Source organism: Euphorbia lathyris, chromosome 5 (assembly GCF_963576675.1).
Source record: "Euphorbia lathyris chromosome 5, ddEupLath1.1, whole genome shotgun sequence".
Classification (NCBI taxonomy): Eukaryota; Viridiplantae; Streptophyta; class Magnoliopsida; order Malpighiales; family Euphorbiaceae; genus Euphorbia; species Euphorbia lathyris.
In genome coordinates, this window is record NC_088914.1 from 61,070,225 (window position 1) to 61,089,574 (window position 19,350).

At 40.5% G+C, this 19,350-nt stretch overlaps 1 non-coding gene across 1 annotated transcript; it reads left to right on the forward strand.

Annotated features, from left to right (window-relative positions):
* The first annotated feature begins 11,657 nt into the window (after positions 1–11,657).
* On the forward strand, positions 11,658–11,764 carry LOC136231530 (small nucleolar RNA R71). The gene has a single exon (XR_010689904.1). It is a non-coding gene; the product is annotated as a small nucleolar RNA R71 (small nucleolar RNA).
* The last annotated feature ends 7,586 nt before the right edge of the window (positions 11,765–19,350 follow it).

The following is a 19,350-nucleotide window of genomic DNA, read 5'->3' on the forward strand; positions in this document are numbered from 1 at the left end:
AATAGAACAGACTTTATTAGATGAAATATAAATGGATACAAGTTTACAGAGAACATGGAGCATTGAATTCTTCGATGGCGTGCAAGTGAACGGGTTATCGATCCTTTCCTTGGGTTTCGTTAGAGTTTGTCAGGCTCAGGGGCGAATCCTCTACTCAATCTTCGTAATAGAGACTGGGTCGGTCCACTACCAAAATGTAAACTAAACTGGAACAATGTCTAAACACGACTGAATTTGTTATTATTGAATAAACAATGTGTGTACATCATATTGCTTTTGAACAGAATCGAAATCTAACTTCTGAATCACTTGATTCGGAATTTCTGCATAAATTCTACACTAATCTCTTTCTTCTACATATATAACTTTCTATATTTCAACTCTCCATCAACTCTTTATTTATAGATGTTGAAGAGTCTTGATTGAAGTGTCGTGTCCGTTGTGAAGGATCGTGTCCGCTGCAAAAGGACGTCTTTATCCACCCGAACGATCGCGTTCCGTCGAAAACGAAAGTGTGTAACAGGCTTCTAAAATCTCCTGCTCGTACCGAGAATTATTAAATTCTCTACCGAGAATGGGGGAGCATCAATTGTACTTCGGACGAAGGGAAAAAAGACTGAAGGACGCGTGTCGCGACCGTGAATAGGGAGAGCCGCGGTCGCGGCACGGAGCTTTTTTGGTTTTTCAGCTTTCGTTCATGTCCTCGATTTGGCGTTATTAATTTCTGTCGTCTTTGACTCCTTTTGTAGGGCTTTTCTTCTATTTTTGAGCTCTTTTTACTCCTATTTGGATTTTACCAAATATTTATGTACCTTGCATGAAAGAAACATATTTGAGAGTAAAACTATTCTAAATAGGTATGAATAGCATAAATTTGTAGCAATATTGATGTAATTATTGATAATATTTTAGGTATATTTTGGGCTTAACAATTGCCCCTTCATTAAATGCTCCTGCACGCGCCGTAAAAAGATATTGAATGTCGTGCGTTGCCGGCGCCTCCACTTTTGGCTTGATATAAAATGCAGGGGGAGGCTCTTTTTTTGTCTTATTTCGCCAAATTTTTCTTCCCCTTGTGCGATTTGACCGTCTCGTTTTCCCTTTGGAGACGCTGTTTCCTGGCGATCTTTCCGTCGGTGTTCTGTTGTTTACTCGCGCTTGCTGGGCACCGGGCATATTAGTTGACGGAGCTCTGCTGAAGATTCTCTACGACACTTGTCGTAACCTTTGCGAGGTCAGTCGTACCTCTTATTTCTCTTATCTTTAGTTCTTTTGTTTAGTTGTTTTTTCTGGGGAGGGGGAGTATGTCAGAGGGTTCTTCACGGGGAGCCCTAAGAAGACTGCCGCCAGTGACACCGGGTGATTTTATGCTGCGCGACGCTTCGCGAACGCGGGTCGTAAAACGAAAAAGGCGGGCGAACGCGGGAGAGGAGAGCGTTTCTGCTGCAAGAAAGAGAAAGAAAATTGTAGAGCGTGCGCCGCCTAGTGTCGAGCGGCCGGTAGGAGGAGTTGCTGCCAGTGTTCTTGAGGTAGCGGTTGTAGTACCAGAGGGTTTGATTACCGAAGAGCGTCCCCTGGCCTCGATTTATGAGGAAATGCGCCAAAGGGTATGGACGCGTGCCGCGGGGGTCACTAGTGTTGATGGTCGGCGGTTTGAGGGAGTAGAGCGGCCAAAAAGACCGGAATCTTTTTCGGTGGACGATGCGCACAATTTCACTGAATCTTTTGCTAGTCCCGAGCAAAATTTCACTGAATTTATTCTTTAACTAATCTCTTTACGAAAATAAAACATATATCTCTGTATTACCTTTTAAATTAGTTAAGCCGAAAAGACTAACTTCGCATGGCAAATTTATACGCAAAATATCAAACTAACTTAGTATAAATACGATATATCATTCGTCTTGTATTTCTAATTTTGAATCGAAGCATTCGGGACGATATAAGCACGCATGTTATTGAGTTTTTCATCTCAAGGCATTTCAAAGCACAAAATTTTCTTTCCCAAACCTAAACTAATATATAAGATATTTTAAAATGAATAAGTACTTGATTTTATTTGCTTGGTTATGCTCGAAATAAGGGTGGTTTCAACCGTAACCTCTATACGTATTTTTACTTTGCTTAGTGTTTGCTTAAGAGGTACCGACCATGCCATGGGCGGACGCAATCGTTACTTTAAACTTATACACGCTTATTATTATTACTTTAAACGTTCCTTCCATACCTCGATTGTGATAAGGGTGGTCGCAACCGTGGCCAAAAGTAAACGGTACTTAATTTTCTTCCCTTTCATACCTCGATTGTGATAAGGTTGGTCTCAACCGTGGCCAAAAGTTAAGAATTCAACTAATTGATAAATTAATATGAAATATAAAATTGAATTTGGGAAAAAGAAAGATAGCACATTCATCCTATATTGACTTATAATTCAACATGTATTATGGCTAAAGTTTCCTTAAAAACTTCAATTGGTGTTAATGTAAGACGAAATCAAACCGAGCTAAAATTGTTAGTTCAATTTAATGCCTATAAACCTAATTGAAAACTTAAAATAAGATTTATTGTATCATGAATTGCATGATATAAAAATAGAGATTGAAATAAAGAATTTATTTAACTAAAATACATTCACTCGAGACAATTTTATTAAAAAAAACGTATCGGAGATTTGTGAAAAATTTGAAAAATATTACCCGTATAGAAATATTATTTCTATCGATAATGATAACCTAAACAAATAATCATAATAACCTATGATTAATTTTCTAAAAATATATGAAAATGTTAAGTTATTGTGAAAAATGTTTTGCAATATATATGTGTTGCATTAGCATGAATATCATTCGTTGCATTTATTATTTGTTTTGCAAAATAAAATCTTTGTTGCATTTATTCGTATTTGTGGAAATGATATATGTATATCTCCTCCCACACTTAAATTGGACCATGTCCTCATTGGTGCAAAAATAATGGAGAAAACATAAAATACGAAACAAAGATTGAAATTGAGCAAATTAAACATTCAACATAATATTAAAAATTGTACCAAATATAAGAAAATGAAAATTGTACCAAATTATAATAAGATAAAAATAAAATGAAAGGAAAACAACCTAAGCTTGAGGTGGTGAATCGGGAGGTGGTGGTGACGTCTCCACATTGCGGCGTCGGAAAAAGGAAAGCATCCGATGCCGAGTTGATCGATGTTCACGCCTCAAAAGGTTGAGGTTGTCATTCATCACCATATTGTTTTCAACCAAATCATCAATTCTCAAGTTCATTTGACGATTGTTGGAATTTATTTGGTTCAAAATCCTCCGCAAATCTACCGGATCATCCTCCGCTTGAGGTGTTTGGGATTGTGCTTGAGCCGGTGGTTCATCTTCCTCTCCTTCCGCATCTCCGCCGCCGTCGGTACCTACAAATTGAGAACTTGAAGCGCCACCACCCATAGTGCCACGAAGATGGGCAATACGGGTAGCATAGGAAATAAATACGGGAGGTCCTTGGGGAAGCAATAAATGAGCTCGCTCAAGAGCCGAGATGTCCAAAAGCGGAACATACCCACGGTAGGTGGACATGTCATAATCGGCCAATTCACCCCGAGCTCCCAACACAAGACCGGTGATAAAATTACAAAGAGGGATCTGAATGGTACTAGCCCTCGAAGCACGAAACAAATTATCGAACATTATACCAATGCTATCAATCCTCAAACCTTTAAGCAAACTATCCAAAACATACAAATCCCGAACCTGAACCTTTGAACTCTCAACACGACCAAACAAGGAGAAACTCAAATACTTATGAAAGAAGAACACACAATTGTCCTTAATCAACTTGCTTGAAGTGTTTTTTGAATTAAAATAATCTTGGTCCGAAAGAGTTTGCCAAACCGCATCATTATCAAAATCTTTAGGCTTATCATAAAAATCAGAAGTAGGGAAACCAAACATATTTCCCATTGCTTCATAGTTAATGGTGTAAGGGATACCATTATTCCTAAAAGAAATTGAAGTTTTCTTCTTGTTCATGGACAAAGTGACCAAAAATTCCACCACATATTCATTAATACGCGAGAAACGCATATTAACGAATTCTTGCCAACCCAACGCTTCAATAAAGGCATCAATTCGAGTAGAGAAGTTTAATGCTCTTACCGAATGGAAGTCCAAGAAGTGCATATCAACAAATTGGCGGTCGGCTTGAGAAAAATGTTTGAAACGAGCGGCTTCTTCCTCCGAATAGATGTCAAAATAAGCTCCGCATTGAACCCGAAGGCGATTAGCTTCCGTAACAGCGGGCTTGTTACCAACACGCTTAGTCCTAACCATGGTGATGATGTTTTGTGTGTGTTAGGGTGTGAGAAGAAGAAGAAGAAGAAGAAATTGAGAGAGAAAGCAAAGCTTGAAGATGAGTTTGGGGTTTTGGAATAGGTAATTGATTGAATGGAAAAGAGGATAGAAATTGGAGTGAATAAATTGGGAAGATAAAAAGTAGATTTTTGGGGAAGAGTTTAGAGTAGGGGATTGGGTAAAAATAGAGGTGATGTGAGGTTTGTGTAAGAGGTAGGTTTATATAGGGTTGTATAGGTAGGTGAATAGGTAGAATAGGAATAGGAATAGGCAAAATTTGGTGGCAAAATCGGATTTAATAGGGCAAATTATACGCGTGTCGCGACCGCGAATGGCAAAGCCGCGGCCGCGGCACGCGAATTTCAGGCAATTTTCGCCCTGAAATCTTGCCAAAGTTGCTGCTCATACCGAGAATTTATTCTCGGTAGAGAATTGGTAAAAATGCTTATTTTGGTGCCTTTTGACATGGTTTGTGTAATTTTTGTTGAGGAAATGGTTCCTGAACTTAATATGAAGTGTTCCTGCACTTAAAACTTAAATAAATGACATTAATTGCAAGGAAAACCAAAGGTTTTACCTTAATAAATTGAATTAAAGTATAATAAATTGGTTATGAAGAATTAATGAAACTTAAATGTTCATTTATGCATATAAGTTAAGAGAACCATATTAAATGCATAATAAGTGCATGGTATTTCATTTTAATACATGAATTGAATTGATTAAATGAAAACTTAATTCATTAAAAATAAATTGAGTTACAAATAGAATTAAATGTGGAAAAATAGAAAACCGTATATGTTTATGTGAAACCTTTTTATCTTAATTTTGAGTAAGAATAATTAGAAACTACCCATATGAAATATGCTAAGTATATATAATGGATCAAATGGATAAATCTAAGAAAATTAAGAATTGAACTAAATAAGATTTTTATTAAATAAACATATGTACAAGTAATGAAAACAAACCAATAATTAAAACAAAACAAAATATATACAAAAATAAAATGAAAAACATAAACTATTCTACATACTCATCCCTATCTAACGGGATATTTCTGGCCTTAATACGATCAATTTGAAATTGCACGAAAGTTTCACGTTCCGGTGCAGACAAAAATTGAGGCCCTGCTCGAAAGACACGTTTCACAAGTCCTTCGTGCTCGAGAAATTCATAGTCAATTGTCGGGAAGAATTCATCATCACTCCAGGGAACATCAATGGTACCCTTTGAACCGAGAATTATTCCACAGATTATATTGCCGAACCCAATCTTCTTATCTTTGGATCGAGAAGCGGCGACAAGACCTTCCATCAGAATTTTGGAAGAATCCACTGTATTGCCCTGGAATATATCTCCAAGAACATACAAATCTGTGTCACGGACCACACTACTGAATGTGCGCCCGAATAAACTGTGACACAGAAATTTGTGTAGATACAGCATGGAGTTGGAGCGAAAAGAGTGATTATAGGCGAGTTTTGAATTGAATCGCCAGAATCCAGTGAGCATTCTCCAAATGTCCGAGGATGTCATGTCTCGTCCAGGATGACGTTTGATTGTATCCCTCGGGGGAAAACCAAACCAAGCATGCAACTCGGGATAGCCGAAAGTGAAGATTTCGCCTTCTCGACGAAAACTGAGACGTACTCGTCGTTTATTAGTAAAACGCACGGTACAGAAGAATTCGAGTATCCAGTCGCCTATTATTGGAAATCGCATTTGGGCGAATTTTGTCCACCCTAGGCGCTCCATATAGCGGCTCATGTCATTAGAAATGCCTAATTGGCTATTAAGAAATTCATCCATATACAACATTCCGGTGAAGAATTTGTAACGGTGATTCCAATAACGCCTACCTTCATCGTGATTGAAGATAGGGAAAGGCGCCCCATATCGCTTGGATAAGTCTGGACGTTTGTTGATTGAGGCAGCATTGTGCCTATGTGATTTGTATTTGATAGGCATGGTGCAAAGTTAGTGTTACTTTAGCAAAGAACGGTGTTTTGAGAAGAAAATCAGAGTTCTGACAAAGATGAAAAGAATTGTAACAGAACCTGAATCCTCTAAGATTAATTTATAAGAGTTTAAAATGAAAAGAGGTATTGTTTTAATTATGAAAAGGTATAAATTGTACCTTTCGGGAATGAAGAAACTTAATGTTTCAATTGCCAAGAGGTTTGTCGAAAGGGTGAGAGTGTTTCAGGCCTAATAGTGCAGAAAACACGCGTGTCGCGACCGCGAATGGCAAAGCCGCGGTCGCGACACGCTGATTTCCTTGCGAAAATCAGGCATCAAAGCTACCTCCTGATTCACGGTAGAGAATTTAAAAATTCTCGGTATGAACAGAGAAATCCGAACCTGTTTGTAACATTCTTAAATGAAGGGATTCTCGGCAGGGAATTCTAAATTCTCGGTAGAGAATTGCCTGAAACTTCAAATTCATCTTAATTTCCTAAAAATTAAATCTAAAATCATGAAATATAAATATTTTATGCATTTAAATCATAACATAAAGTCATCTAATCATAAAAATGGCATTTTGGAAAAAATAAAATAAAATAAAACTAAAATAAAATAAAATAAAATAAATTAAACTAAAAATATAAAAACAATAAAACAAAATAAACTGTGTAAGATAAACTGAGTAATTTATAAGTCAGATAATCTTGTTACGAACGGAATTTCAATTTGTGAAATATTTTCGTAATAGATTTTACATCGATTACCATTAACTTTGAATCGAACTCCGGTAGGACCTTCCAGTTCTAAAGAACCGTAATCGAATGTTTTGACGACTAAATATGGTCCTAACCATCTGGACTTAAGTTTTCCTGGAAATAAACGAAGTCGTGAATTAAATAACAGCACTTTATCCCCAACATTAAAGTGTTTGACTTTAATTTTGGCATCATGCCATTTTTTCACTTTTTCTTTATAAATCTTTGCGTTTTCGTAAGATAGATGACGTAACTCATCTAACTCATTCAAATTGAGCAAACGTTTCTTACCTGCTTGTCGTAAATCAAAGTTTAGTTCTCTAATAGCCCAATAGGCTTTATGTTTTGATTCGACTGGCAAATGACATGCCTTACCATACACTAAACGGTACGGAGTCATTCCTATTGGCGTTTTAAATGCAGTTCGGTATGCCCATAATGCATTATTGAGTTTAGAAGACCAATCTTTTCTAGAAGATGAAACCGTTTTCTCGAGAATCCATTTGAGTTCTCTGTTTGATATCTCCGCCTGACCATTTGACTGAGGATGGTACGGCGTTGATACGCGGTGGCGTACTCCATATTTTTTCATAAGCATTTCAAAACTTTTGTTTATAAAATGAGTACTGCCATCACTAACTATAACTCTTGGACAACCAAATCTACAGAATATGTCGTTAAGAAAATTAACGACAACTTTAGAATCATTCGTCGGGGTTGCAATTGCTTCAACCCACTTCGAAACATAATCGACGGCAACTAATATGTAAGTTTTACCATTGGAAATGGGAAAAGGTCCCATGAAATCTATTCCCCACATATCGAAGACTTCAACTTCTAATATGGTTGTGAGGGGCATCTCATCTTTCCTTCCTAGATTTCCTGTTCTTTGGCACTTATCACAACGAGTAATAAATGAACGAACATCCTTAAACATCGTAGGCCAAAAGAAACCGCTTTCAAATATTCTAGCAGCTGTCTTGTTAACTCCATTATGTCCTCCATAAGAGCTAGAATGGCATTCCGACATTATGGATTCGTATTCATTTTCACCAACGCATCTCCTAATTATCCCGTCACCACAAGTCTTGAACAGAAAAGGATCTTCCCAAAAATATTGTTTAATATCGAAGAAAAATTTCTTCTTTTGCTGGAAATCTAATCCTTCCGGAACAATATTGGCTGCAAGATAATTAGCAATATCTGCATACCAAGGTGACATGGCACTTTTTATTTGATAGAGGTGTTCATCAGGGAAATCATCTCGTATACCGGTTGTTTCACCTATAGGACCGTTTTCATCTTCAAGTCTCGATAGATGATCGGCGACAAGGTTTTCAACTCCCTTTTTGTCTTTTATTTCTATATCAAATTCTTGTAACAATAAAACCCATCTAATTAGACGTGGTTTTGCATCCTTTTTAGCAAACAAATATCTTAATGCTGCATGATCAGTGTAAATAATAACTTTTGAACCTAATAAGTATGACCTAAACTTGTCACATGCAAAAACTACGGCTAACATTTCTTTTTCTGTTGTGGTGTAGTTTAATTGTGCACCAGACAGTGTGTGACTTGCATAATAAATGACATGAAGTTTCTTATCCTTCCTTTGTCCTAAAACACATCCGACAGCTAAATCACTTGCATCACACATAATTTCAAATGGTAGATCCCAATCGGGTTTAGCAATAACAGGTGCACTGACTAAAGCTGTTTTTAATGTTTCGAACGCTTTAACGCATTCTTCATTAAAATCAAAGGTGGAATCTTTCATGAGTAAATTAGTAAGTGGTTTGGAAATTACAGAAATTTTTTTAATAAATCTTCTGTAAAAACCAGCATGTCCTAAGAATGATCTTACTCCCTTAACAGTAGTTGGAGGGGGTAATTTCTCTATTACTGAGGTTTTTGCTCTATCTATTTCTAATCCTTTTTCAGAGATTTTGTGACCTAAAACAATTCATTCGTCAACCATGAAATGACATTTTTCCCAGTTTAATACCAAATTTGTTTCTTCACACCTAGACAGAACTTTATCCAAGTTTTCTAGGCACGAATCAAAAGAATCTCCATAAATCGAAAAATCGTCCATAAAAACTTCCATGATATCTTCAATGAAATCATTAAAAATCGCAGTCATACAACGTTGAAATGTTGCAGGTGCGTTACACAGACCAAAGGGCATTCTTCTATATGCAAATGTTCCATAAGGACATGTGAAGGTTGTTTTATCTTGGTCATCCGGGTAAATGTATATTTGAAAAATTCCGGAGTAACCATCAAGAAAACAGTAGAAAGCATGACCAGCTATCCTTTCGATCATTTGATCAATGAAAGGAAGAGGAAAATGATCTTTCCTAGTTGCTTTATTTAAATTTCTATAATCTATACAAACCCTCCAACCAGTGATGGTTCGTGTGGGTATTAATTCACCTTCTTCATTACTTACAACTGTTATGCCTCCCTTTTTAGGTACACAATGGATTGGACTAACCCATTCACTATCCGAGATAGGGTAGATGATTCCATTGTCCAGAAGTTTAGTAATCTCATTTTTTACTACTTATTTCATGTTTGGATTTAGGCGTCTTTGCCTATCCGCTTTAGGTGCTTATCTTCTTCTAAATGAATTCTATGCATTACAATACTTGGATTAATACCTTTTAAGTCAGAAATTTGTCAACCCATACTTCCTATCCTACTTCTAACAACTTCTTTCAATTTTTCTTCTTGAACTTGTGTCAACTTGTTAGAGATAATTATAGGTAGAGAATCGCCTTCGCCTAAGAAAGCGTACCTCAAATGACCTGGTAATTCCTTAAGTTCTAATTTAGGTGGAACTACAATTGAAGGCGGAACTGGTCCATCTTCTCGAATCAAAGGTTCTGGGTCCTTATCTTCTAGTTCCTCACTCATTATAGGTTCTATTATTTCTTCTTTTTGAACAATGTCATTTACACATTCTTCAATTAAATCAAGTTTCATACAAGCGAAATCTTCCATAGGATATTTCATCGCCTGGTTCATATCAAACTCAATCTTATCATCTCCTATTCGTAAAACTACTTTCCCTTCCGACACATCAACTAGAGCACGTCCCGTGTTCATGAACGGTCTACCAAAGATTAGCGGACAGTTTACGTCATAAGCAAAATCTAAAATAACGAAATCGGTAGGAAAAATAAATTTGTCAACTTTAACTAAAACATCCTCAATTATATTGTATGGTCTTTTAGTGGTTTGATCCGCTAATTGTAAAACCATATTGGTACGTTTGATGTCTTCTTCTAAGCCTAACTTATTAAAAATAGATAATGGCATCAAGTTAATGCTTGCTCCTAAATCACAAAGACAACTTGGGAATTCTATATCTCCCAATTTACACGGAATGGTAAAACATCCGGGATCTTTGAGTTTCGTGGGCAAATTGCTTGACACAATCGAACTACAATCTTCAGTTAGTGAAATGGATGAAATTCCTTCCCAACTGATTTTCTTTGAAATTAAATCTTTGAGGAATTTACCATAATTGGGAATTTGCGTAATTGCATCCATAAACGTTAAATTAATATGCAAATTTTTAAGTTTGTCTAAAAATGTTAAAAGTTGTTTATCATAGTCCTTGTTGCGGACTTTGTGTGGAAAAGGTGGTTTGGGTACAAAAGTTTTTGTACTAGAGTCAATCGGTGCATCTTTTTGTTTTAATGTATCTTCTTTAGACTTTGATAAATCAGTTCCAGGTAAAGTCGAATTTCCGGGCATTTCTGGGCCTAAGTAATTGTTTCCTGAACGAAGAGTGATAGCCTTAACATGCTCTTTCGGATTTTCTTCCGTATGGCTTGGAAGACTTCCCTCTTTGTGGGATGGAATTGATTTAGCGAGTTGTCCAATTTGAATCTCGAAATTATGGATGTTAGATGATTGGTTTTTAATAAGCTAATCGAATTTATTCTCGATCCGTTTAAAACCATCGTCGTGATTACTTATTTTTCCGCTCATCGCATCAATGAATTTGTCGATTTTAGAAAATAAAGTGCTAATCGTATCTCTTGATTGATTTTGATAATTAGTAGTACGATTTTGATTAGCATTAACATTATTGTTATTATTATCTCTCCAGTTAAAGTTAGGATGATTTCTCCATCTAGGATTATATGTATTGGAATAAGGGTTATTAGTTTGGTTTTGCCCTTGGACAAAATTTACCTGTTCAATCTCACTCATACCTTCGTAATCCACATCTGTTTGGATTGGTTGACCATTAAGATCACACGGTGCCATAAACCTATCAATTTTGTGCGACAAGGCAGAAAATTGGGCTTGCAACATCGCTACTGGATCAAGATTCACTATACCTTTAACTGATGATGTAGTTGAGGATGATGGTTTTGCTACTGGTATGTGTCCACGTTCCGCGGGCCACATACTGCTGTTGATTGCCATTTCCTCCAAAAGTTCTCTTGCTTGGGCAGATGTTTTCTTCATGAATAACCCTCCAGACATAGCGTCCAATGAACCTCTAGTTGTAGGATTTAGTCCATTATAAAATGTTTGCATTAAAAGTTCAGCGGGCAATTGGTGGTGTGGGCATAAACATTGAAGTTCTTTAAATCGTTCCCAAGCCTCATAAAGAGTTTCATTATCATTTTGAGAAAAAGATGTTAACTCTTTAATGACTCTTGCGGTTTTTGCTAAAGGCAAGATTTTGATAAAAATGCTTGGGCTAATTGCTCCCAAGTCTCAATTGATGCGGCTGGCATAGAAGTTAACCATTCTTTGGCTCGATCCTTCAAAGTAAAAGGAAAAAGGTGAAGTTTGATTGCTTCTGCAGTTACATCAGTAATTTTAAAAGTGTCACAAATTTCTAAGAAATTTGTCAAATGGGTATTAGGATTTTCGTTAGGTAACCCGTAAAACGTTACATTATTTTGCAACATATTAAGCAATGCAGGCTTAATTTCAAAATGATGTGCATTAATTTGGGGTCTAACTATACTGTTTGTTACACCGGCCACTCCTGGCCTAGCGTAATCCATAAGTGTGGTCATAACTTCTGGCTTGGTAATTTTAGTTTTTATTGGGGTTTTGTTTTTCTTTTTCTTTTCTCTCTTGTTCTTTTTAAGAGTTCTTTCAATTTCTGGGTCAATAGGATCTGGTGACGTGCCCGAACTTCGAGAACTGCGCATGAACTTGAAATTTCGCACGAACAGAAACTACCTATAAAACAGAATTTTGAAAAATAAATATGTTAGTAATTAAAAATAAATAAAATGTAAAAGTTTGAATAAGTATGAATAAACCTAGATTCGTAATAAAACACGAAAAATTTAAAATTTTGTCAAAAATTTTGGCGTTCCCCGGCAACGGCGCCAAAAACTTGTTGAGCGATTTCTGCAAGTGCACGGTATACGCTTGTAGTAATAAAAGATATCGATCCCACAGGGAACGTTTTAACAAAACTTATTTATAATCGGTTAAAATTACTTTAAGGTTTATAATATGGGAAAATCGTTTAATCGGTTTTGGTTTTGAAATTGCTAGAATAAGAATTAGATTAGAATATGAAGATGTTAGAAAATATCTGATTTAAGAATGAATTTGAAAAACAGGAACGTTTTAGTACTTTAGAAAAGTAAACAAGTATATTTGTTTGCATTAAGCAAAGAAAACAACTTTAAACTTTGTACGAATTATAAAGATGAAATAAATGACGGAACCTCTAATTAATTAGCTTTGAACATGACAAAACCCTTTCGGGATAAATTGCCCTTAATCAAATTAAAACTCTTTCGAGATAATAATTTGCCTAAGTGTTCAACAAAGTTTCCTTGTAAAGATTTTGGATTAAATACGTTTTAATGAAAACACCAGCAGTCACTTTAGTGGATTGGTTACCATAAGTGCTGCATAAAAATCTATCGAATAGAACGGACTTTATTAGATGAAATATAAATTGATACAAGTTTACAGAGAACATGGAGCATTGAATTCTTCGACGGCGTGCAAGTGAACGGGTTGTCAATCCTTTCCTTGGGTTTCGTTAGAGTTTGTCAGGCTCAGGGGCGAATCCTCTACTCAATCTTCGTAATAGAGATTGGGTCGGTCCACTACCAAAATGTAAACTAAATTGGAACAATGTCTAAACGCGACTGAATTTGTTATTATTGAATAAACAATGTGTGTACATCATATTGCTTTTGAACAGAATCGAAATCTAACTTCTGAATCACTTGATTCGGAATTTCTGCATAAATTCTACACTAATCTCTTTCTTCTACACATATAACTTTCTATATTTCAACTCTCCATCAACTCTTTATTTATAGATGTTGAAGAGTCTTGATTGAAGTGTCGTGTCCGTTGTGAAGGATCGTGTCTGCTGCAAAAGGACGTCTTTATCCACCCGAACGATCGCGTTCCGTCGAAAATGAAAGTGTGTAACAGGCTTCTAAAATCTCCTGCTCGTACCGAGAATTATTAAATTCTCTACCGAGAATGGGGGAGCATCAATTGTACTTCGGACGAAGGGAAAAAAGACTGAAGGACGCGTGTCGCGACCGTGAATAGGGAGAGCCGCGGTCGCGGCACGGAGCTTTTTCAGTTTTTCAGCTTTCGTTCGTGTCCTCGATTTGGCGTTATTAATTTCTGTCGTCTTTGACTCCTTTTGTAGGGATTTTCTTCTATTTTTGAGCTCTTTTTACTCCTATTTGGATTTTACCAAATATTTATGTACCTTGCATGAAAGAAACATATTCGAGAGTAAAAGTATTCTAAATAGGTATGAATAGCATAAATTTGTAGCAATATTGATGTAATTATTGATAATATTTTAGGTATATTTTGGGCTTAACAATTGCCCCTTCATTAAATGCTCCTGCACGCGCCGTAAAAAGACATTGAATGTCGTGCGTTGCCGGCGCCTCCACTTTTGGCTTGATATAAAATGCAGGGGGAGGCTCTTTTTTTGTCTTATTTCGCCAAATTTTTCTTCCCCTTGTGCGATTTGACCGTCTCGTTTTCCCTTTAGAGACGCTGTTTCCTGGCGATCTTTCCGTCGGTGTTCTGTTGTTTACTCGCGCTTGCTGGGCACCGGGCATATTAGTTGACAGAGCTCTGCTGAAGATTCTCTACGACACTTATCGTAACCTTTGCGAGGTCAGTCGTACCTCTTATTTCTCTTATCTTTAGTTCTTTTGTTTAGTTGTTTTTTCTGGGGAGGGGGAGTATGTCAGAGGGTTCTTCACGGGGAGCCCTAAGAAGACTGCCGCCAGTGACACCGGGTGATTTTATGCTGCGCGACGATTCGCGAACACTGGTCGTAAAACGAAAAAGGCGGGCGAACGCGGGAGAGGAGAGCGTTTCTACTGCGAGAAAGAGAAAGAAAATTGTAGAGCGTGCGCCGCCTAGTGTCGAGCGGCCGGTAGGAGGAGTTGCTGCCAGTGTTCTTGAGGTAGCGGTTGTAGTACCAGAGGGTTTGATTACCGAAGAGCGTCCCCTGGCCTCGATTTATGAGGAAATGCGCCAAAGGGTATGGACGCGTGCCGCGGGGGTCACTAGTGTTGATGGTCGGCGGTTTGAGGGAGTAGAGCGGCCAAAAAGACCGGAATCTTTTTCGGTGGACGATGCGCACAGTATCATTGTCTCCACGGATTTAGCTGCTATCTCCGCGGTGTATCGATTAGGGAAGCCATATGAGCTAGTTGCGCTTGGAGAAGACATCCGTTCTCATCATGCGGGTGGCGCGAATGAGCTCGTGGTTTACGAGGAGTAGTTAGAATCGGGGATGCGGTTGCCCCTCGTGGAGGTTCTAAAGGAGTATGACCTGTGCCCTGGTCAGATCCATCCGAATGGGTGGAGGATGATGGTGGCCTTCTACTCGTTATGTCGATCAGCTGGATATCGGGCAACTGGGTTGGTATTCCACGAGTTCTTTCGGCCAAATAAGGGGTCACGATCGTAACATGTCACCTTCTCGCATCAAAAGTTTAAGGTGATTGGCGGGTTGAAGGAAAAAGTTCATGAATATAGGCATCGTTACTTCTTGGTGCGAAAGCTGGACGGCGACTTCCCTTTTCGAGTAGTGTGGAACGAGGAGCCCATGGATTCCAGTCGTTGGCGGAAACCGCGAGAAAAGTTACCTTTTGAGGAGCAGCTCGTTAAACATTTAAAGGGGCTTCCGACAGATAAGGATCGTAAGCAAGACGTGGATGAGCTTGTGCGTCACTTCCTGGCCGCCGGGTACTATATCTGGAACCAATGGCCATTGCCTCAGCCTCGATCCATTTGGTAAAGTGATCGACTGCTACCACTACAAAGCGCTTCTGTGCTAAAGCCATTGGAAACGGGTCGAGCAGGTCAATGCCCCATACTGCAAATGGCCAAGGTGTGATAATGCCTTTGAATGGAGCCGTCGGGGCGTGATGAGTATTGGCGTGTAGTTGACACGCCTGACAACTGCGAACTAGACGCATCGCATCGGAATCCATGGTCTGCCAATAAAGCCCCTAGAGCCTGGCTTTCTTCGCAATCGTCCGGGCGCCCTGATGCGAGCTACAGACGTCCTGATGTATCTCCTTTAGACAGTGATCCCCTTCTTCTTCGGATATACAGTGCAACCAAGGGTGTGTGGCGGACTTCTGATAGAGTAAGCCATCATGCATCGCGTATCGCTAGGAACGCCGAACCACGAGGGATGCCTGCGTTCGATCTTCGGGCAGTGTTCCATCTTGAAGATACCTGATTATCGGACTTCTCCACCCGCTAGCCGCTGCGTCTGCCGTGTCGATCTGTAACGAGCACTCTACATGAATGGCCGGGGCCACAGCAGTTTCGATGAGGGTATGCGGATCACTGGACTGCTCGCCTGCTGCGAGAGCGGCAATAGCATCCACCTCTTCGTTCTCCTCTCGCGGGACAAGCATAAGGTCAAAGGTTACTCCTTTTGTCTTCGAGATCCTTTAACAAGGATTTTGTGAGTGCCAAGTATTGACACATCATCGGGTCCTTCGCCTTGTAAGTGTCGTTGATGTGGCTAACGACGAGTTTGGAGTCTGAATATATCGTCAGATGTCCGTTCACCATCGATTTGGATAAGCGAAAAGCTGTGACCAGTGCCTCGTACTCTGCTTGATTGTTCGTGGTCGGGAAGTCGAGATGGATGGCATATCTTATCCGGAGATTATTGGGTCCCTGAATCGCAATGCCTGCTCCTGCCCGTCCTGGGCCGCAGGATCCGTCCACACTCATCGTCCATACGCCGTCGTTGCAAACGTTTATCGGCGTGGGGCTGCTGGTTAATGACCCGGTAAACTCCACTATGAAGTCGGACAGCACTTGGGCTTTGATCGCAGTACGAGGTTCAAAACGTATGTCAAACTGGGATAGCCGGACCGACCAGTTGGTGATCCGCCCGGAGACTTCTGGTTTTTGGACTGCCTTTTTAAGAGGGTAATTGGTCCTGACCACGATCGTATGTGCTTGGAAATATGGTCGGAGGCGTTCGGACGCCTGCGTGATGGTGAACAGAGCTTTTTCAACCTCGGAGTATTGGATCTCAGCACCCTTCAGGACCTTGATCAAGAAGTAAATTGGGTAGAGCTCCGGCTCCTCTTCTTGAGCCAAAACAATAGCTACCATTTCATCGGTGATGGTGAAGTATAAGAGAATGTACCGTCCCTGCTTTGGTACTGACAGTATGGGAGGGGTAGCGAGTAAAGTTTTGATGGCGCTGAATGCCGCCTGGCAATCCGTAGACCACCTGAAAGGATGCTCCTTCTTGATTGCCTTGTAAAAGGGCAGACATCGTTGTGCCGAGCAGGAAATGAACCGTCCCAAGGCGATTATCCTTCCGTTGAGCCTCTGAACTCCCTGTAAGTTGCGTGGTGCTTCCATTGCTAAGATTGCCTCGATCTTTGCAGGGTTTGGCTTGATACCTTTTTCGGACACCACGCAGCCAAGGAACTTGTCGCTACGAATTCCGAAGAAACCTTTCTCCGGGTTCAGCTTGAGGTTGTAATTTCTGAAAATTTTAAACACTTCCGCCAAGTCACGCGGATGGTCGCTTTTAACGGTGCTTAGGACAACCATGTCATCGATGTATACTTGCACAGTATTGCCGATGAGGTGAGTAAACATCTTATCTATCAGTCGTTGGTAGGTGGCCCCTGCGTTCTTCAACCCAAAAGGCATGACGTTGTAGCAATAAGTGCCTTCATGCGTAATGAAGGAAGTTTTCTCAGCATCGGCTGGGTCCATAGGGATCTGCTGAAAACCAGCGATGACGTCAAACTGAGATAAGATTTTCCGACCAGCTATCTGGTCGAGAAGCTGATCTATGTTAGGCAGCGGGTAAGAATCCTTCGGGCATGCTTTATTAACATTCGTAAAATCTACACACATGCGGTACTTTCCGCTGGCTTTCTTTACAAGTACGACATTAGAAAGCCAGTCCGGATAGTGAACCTCGCGAATAAATTTTACAGCCAGAAGCTTCTCGATCTCTTCCTTGACTGCAGCTTGTTTGTCCTTCGCTTGCACTCTCATCTTCTGCTTCAAGGGCTCCACGGAGGGGACATGCTCAGTCTGTGCGTTGCTTGCTCGGGTGAGACTCCCGTGATATCCTTGATGCATCAAGCGAACACGTCTGCATGCTCTGATAGAACAGCCTTGATCTCGTCGGCCAAATGGGGCATGAGTCTGGTCCCAATTTTCACTGTCTTGGTGTCCGCGATGGCACAGTCGCTGACCGATTCAATAGGTATGGGATTGTATCCCCTCATTTCCATCAGACCATCCTCCAGGTAAAGCGCTGTCCGAGGTTGAGTAGCCTCCCACTGCAGTCTCTTGGCCAAGATGCGATCCCCTTGGATGGTGATTCTGCCATGCTGGACCGGCAACGTCAAGCATAATTCAGAGATATCAACTGTGGCCTTCAGGTTAGCTAGCAGAGCTCTTCCGATGATGGCATTGTAGGCCAAGGGGATATCGACCACTACCCACTCTACAGTGTCTTCTACTTCCTTATCACTTTCGGTAAAGATGGTTGACAGGGAGATGACTCCCTTCACAGGGACTTCGATTTCCGATAGGCCAACCAGGGGGAGAGTCCCTGCTCGGAGGTCTGTGTGAGCATTTTTCATTGCGCGGAGTGCCTTCCAGGTGAGCAAGTTTACCGAACTGCCTGTATCCACCAGCACTCGATGCGTTTTAAAGCCGGCGATGTTGATGGTGACCACAAGTGCCTCCAAATGGCTGGTCCGGAGTGGTGGCTGCAATGTCAGAGTCTGGTCAATTGCTTTCCTCTTTCGGGATCTCTCTAGAGGCGTGCAGAGTGCCGGAGCTCCCTCCCTTATGACGTGGATCTCCCCGTGGTACCTAGGTCACTTTGGCTCCTCTACTCGGCCGGCGTCCCGCTGCTTCGGGCTCTGCTCCCTCTGCCTAACCACTTTTGGTGGCGCACCTTGCTCGGTGATCCGCTCATTCTCTTTTTGGAGCTGGTAGCAGTTCTCCGTGGAGTGCCAGGAGGATTTGTGATACTTGCAGTACTCCTTTTCTACACGGGTTTTACCTTTATCGACCGGCGGAGCCGGGTGTGCAAATCGGTGAGGCTGGCTCTGAGCATAATGCACCTCCTTCCCACGGGATCGGTCCCCTCTGCGCTCAATGTTAGTTTGCTCGACTCGAGCTGGGAAAGGCATCGGGGCCTCCTTGCGCGCCTTGCCTTCGTCATGTGCCTCTGCGGTCGGCCTGCTTCTTTCCTGCTTGTGAGTGTCGCCTCTGGCCTTGTCTCTTTCTGATTCTTCGTACCCGACGGGCCGGTCGCAGTCGTCATACCGGATGAAGGTTTGTGCCATGGTCATGAGTTCTTCGAAGGATCGCGGCATCTTTCTAAAGCACTTCTGCTTTAGGGGCTCACACGAGGTCCCTTTTGCTAAAGCATCATGAGCCACTTCGAGGTTGAGACCCTTGACCTGAGAGGCCATATGGTGAAATATGGAAAGAAAGTTGTGCAGTGGCTCAGTTGCTCGCTGTTTGAGCCCATTGAGGTCCGAACTGATCTTCCTTACCTTCGCTGCCGCGGCGAAACGGGAGAGGAAAAGGTACTTTAGGAGGTCGAATGAGTCAATTGATTCCGGAGCGAGTCCTCGATACCACTCTTGGGCACTTAAAGAGAGTGTGGTCGGAAAAACTTTGCACATGATGTCCTCATCTTTTGAGTACAAGTTGATGGTACTCATGAAAGACGCCACGTGGTCGTTTGGGTCCTC